We start from the raw sequence: 4,685 nt of genomic DNA, 5'->3' as shown, positions 1-4,685 counted from the left end.
CGAAAACGCCAAAAAGAGTTAGAAAAGTTCTTCAATGTGAATGATGCAAAAAATTTCGCTTATTGCAACGATATCGAAAAGTTACTGGAGACGATAGGGTTAACCTATAAAAAAGATGATTGGCGTTTATTCATCGATAGTTCACTAATCAGCTTAAAAGTTGTGCTTTTGCACAAGACGAATAGAATGCCTTCTGTTCCAATTGTGTATAGCACTGACACTAGTGAAAATTTCGATATCCGTGTTTTTTATGCGATTGGGATTCACGATACGGAGAAGGTATTAAAGGAAGAAACCAGTACAAACAGCATAACTGGAATAGTTGCATTGGACGTAAATGGCCTAAAGACAATAGGCTACACGAAAGTCTTGTTCCTGAAATGAAAATTTTGTTGCCGTTGCTCCACATTAAACTTGGCATTGCTAAAAATTTTTTGAAATGTATCGCAAAAAGACCAACAGTATTCAACCGCTTAAAAGACATTTTCCCACGACTAAGTAACGCCAAAATTCAGGAAGGGGTTGTTAATGGTGCCGACATACGGAAACTAATGAGTCGTCAAGATTTTGACCAAGTTCTGACAGACCGAGAATTAAATCCATGGCTCGCATTGAAAGCAGTCATTAAAGGACTTTTGGGTAAAGAACGCAAAGACAACTACAGGCAATTTGTTGCAAACATGTTGGCAGCTCTCGATGAAATTGAGGTTAATATGTCGTACAAAATTCATCTCTTGCATCAGCATCTTGATCAACTCGCTCAACAGTTGCCAACTGAATCTGATGAGCAAGGCGAACGTTATCACCAAACTGCGCTTCCATTTGAAATAAGGTAACTATAGAGTGTGCATATTTTGAATTCCTAGATTTTTCTAATATCTTTGTCAGAGTGCACAATTTAAACATGTTAACGATTGAAAACTATTTTCGTTTCAGGTACAGAGGAAAGAAATCTCCAGATGCAATACTCGCTGAAATTTGTTGGTGGTATAAGAACACCTTTGAAGAAGAGGAAGAAGGGGAAGACAAAGATGAAATTCCAGAATATCTGTTGGACGAAATTATCGACCTTTCTGATGATGATGACGATGACCAAGATATTAGAGAGAGCAGTGATGTTGATCCACAGCCGCCTGCTAAACGGCAACTGGCCAAATCATTAATCTAATTTATTTAATTTTTTTACTTAAAACTTTTCATAACTAACATTTCAAAATTATTCTTTTTTCCATATTTTTATAATTTCTTTTTCAATGTTTCTTCAAAACCAACAATGAAAAAATTGGTACATAAGAAATGAGAAGTAATTTAATATTATTCTGGAAAACGCAAGTTTTGTATTATGATTGTTTTCTTTTCAAATGAACTTTATTGAAGAAACTGAGAAGCATATTGTAGATCAAACAGAAAGCAAAAAGACTTAGTTTTGTGGAAAATATGTTCAAAAAGCATGAAAAAAAAATTCCAACATTTTGCTTCATAAGCACTACAAAAATTTTCTAAATCAATTTTTTTTTTTTAATTTTAATTGTTGCACAGATCTCTAGCAATAATTTGGCTTTAACAGATTGAAAAAATATCAATTAGTCGACGAGTTATAGCCAAAAAACCATATAAACAATATGCTGAAAATCGGCATTTGACTGCAAAGTTCGAAGGTCGAATTAGCCTCTATTTTCACCCCTCACTCTCAGAATCGACCTAACTTTTGCTAACCTGAATTTGTTCTACAGTGTAATCGGTGTGATCCCCTAGCTTTGCCAGAGGATGCATACCATCCCGCTCTTCAGGTAAGCTACGAAATCATAAATGCAATACATAATAATGACTTGTATAGTTCAAGTACTAGATATATTTTTGAGAAAGCTAATTTCAGAAAAATTAACAAAGAACTTTCAAAGTTATCGTAGGCAATATATAGAGATGACGTCGAGCGTAGCGTTGAACACTTTAATGATACTGTTTTCAATTTGTTGCGAGAGTATGGTTTACTAAAGAGCTTAAAAAATTGAAAAATAAATAGTCGCATTCTTTTAAACTGTATAGAAGGACGGGCTTACACAGTGACTACATAAAGCACTCGGTTTTGAGGCATAGCAACTTTGCATTAAATAAGAAATGTTATAAGTCATATTTATGTAAAGTTAAAAAGAATTTAATTAACAATCCTAAATCATTTTATGGTTTCGTAAATTCAAAGCGTAAGGCACATGGATTTCCGTCCGCTATGCACTACCGCAATACTGTGTCTAGCGACAGCCAACTCATTGCCAACATGTTTGCTCAGTTCTTTAGGTCCAATTATTCGGTAGACTCCTCTACGAGTGGAGACTATCCGTATGAACTTGGTACAATTAACTCAGCTTTTATTCCAGTAATTTCTTCCGATGAAGTTTTACACTATTTAAAAACTTTAAAAGCGTCATTTAGGCCTGGACCTGATCATATTCCAACCTGTTTCCTTAAAAACTGCGCTGAGAATATCTGTGAGCCTTTAACAACTATTTAACTTGTCACTAAAACATGGTGTTTTTCCATCAGCTTCGAAGGAATCTTTCATAATACCACTTCACAAAATCGCCAGCAGGTCTTCTATAGAAAACTATCGAGGCATAGCGAAGCTCTCCGTTATCCCCAAATTATTCGAAGCAATTATGGTTAATCAGCTGATATATTCTATATCTTCTTCAATTTCACAATCTCAGCACGGGTTTTCTAAAGGAAAATCTATTTCAGTAAAGCTTTTGACAAAGTATGTCACTCGTTACTCATCCGTCAACTCGACCTAATCGGCTTTCAGCCAAGTCTTCTTCAATGGATCTCTTCTTACCTCTCTGATAGAACACAAAGAGTTATTTTTAAAAATTGTTCTTCCAACATCATTAAAGTTTCTTCAGGAGTTCCGCAGGGAAGCTACCTTGGTCCGATTCTGTTCCTGATATTCATTAATGATATTTCTTCTATAAAAAATATTCTAAAATTTTAATGTATTCCGATGATGTGAAACTTTTTAAAACATTGTCTATCTAACATTGTAAGGTAAGGATCTTTAAACTCTTTTGACCATCGCTTTACAATATTGTCTCTATCAAAGAAAGGTCTTTGTTACAAGCGCATCTGAGCAACGTGGTTAGTTGGTTTAATGCAAACTATATGCCACTTAGCCTTAAAAAATTTAAGGTTATGTTTTTCTCTCGAAGGGCAGTTCAACCAGCTGTTTATTCAATTTCAAATTATAATCTGGAGCAGGTATCCAATTTCGTCAATATTGGTGTCACAATCAATTTCAACCTTCATATTAATATTACAGTCAATAAAGCAAAAGGCGTTTTTGCATTTGTAAAGCGATGGTCAAAAGAGTTCAAAGATCCTTACCTTACAAAAGCTATTTTTACCACTTTAGTTAGACCTATACTAGAATACGGACCTATTGTTTGGGATCCCCGGTACCAAGTTCATTCAGATAGGATTGAATCAATTCAAAAACAATTCTTGCTTTTTGCGTTGCGTGGTTTTAACTGGGATTCAGACTACAATCTCCCCCCTTACACTAGTCGTCTAAAGCTCATAAAATTGTCTACACTCACAAGTCGTAGAGAAATGCTAGGTATAATATTTATCATAAAATTAATTGCAGGCTTGATTAATAGGCCCTTCTTGCTGAGGTAAATTTTAATGTTCCCTCTCGAGATTTTAACTCTCATTCCAGCACGTTTAACATATCGGACTCGATTTTTGCTATAAAGAAAACTATCCTCACAGTAATTGAAATACTTGTGTAACCCTGTAGCAAATAAAAACAGGCGATCTCAGCTGTGAGGCATTTCTGCAAAACATGGCTGAGTTCCAAAACGTCAGTTGCAAAGCAACTATACAAAATCACGCATTCCTAAATGCAAATGTGTAATTTTTGACGATGTGGCATGTCCCAAAATGTATCGTTAAAGTTATCGATGCGTATGCAGAAAGCAAACTGCGCATCGCTCAGCTAATTGATACTTTGATGACATTTCGAAGTAAACAATGGCCGACGTCGAAGGATAAGATTACATTTTTTCTATCTTAATTCATTGCTATATTGAATATTTAAAATATGCAATGTATATGGTTGCAATGTGTCGCAACTCTGCATATACAAACAGTTTGAATACCGCAGTATAACAATTTCCAAACATTGCATTGATACTGTGACGAATACTGCGGCAACGCGAAGCGAACAACGAGAAATAGGCAGAATGTTCGAGGAATGACGTAGAATGTTCCACTAAGAGAAACGTCAAGTTGGATGAACACTGCGAACAGCGAGAGAAAGAGAATGAGCGATAAACTTCAGAATGTTCTAGAGTTGCCATAAGTGCCAGCGCAGGTATATAAGGGCGCCGCCACAGCGAGGTGAGTTACGAGTTACAAGTCAGCAAGCTACAAGTAAAGTGAGCGGAGAATTGAGTTGCGAATAAGCAAGCTATAAGTTTAATTGTGTTAACAAGTAGTAAAGCGTTGTTATTGCTTTAACAAGTATTGTAAAGTGTTTTTACTGTATTAGCAAGTATTGTAAATTGTTTGTTGTACAATAAAGTTAATTGTACTACAATTTGGTCATCGTTAGCATTTATTTAACAATCCAGCGATACGAGCCCGAGTATATTTGGGAAATCCCTCAAGGTTTCGAGGATAATCGTAACAAT

The sequence above is a fragment of the Rhagoletis pomonella genome, unplaced genomic scaffold (genome assembly GCF_013731165.1).
Source record: "Rhagoletis pomonella isolate Grant_MI unplaced genomic scaffold, Rhpom_1.0 Rhpom_scaffold_00005, whole genome shotgun sequence".
Lineage (NCBI taxonomy): Eukaryota > Metazoa > Arthropoda > Insecta > Diptera > Tephritidae > Rhagoletis > Rhagoletis pomonella.
Note: the sequence above shows the minus strand (reverse complement) of the source record.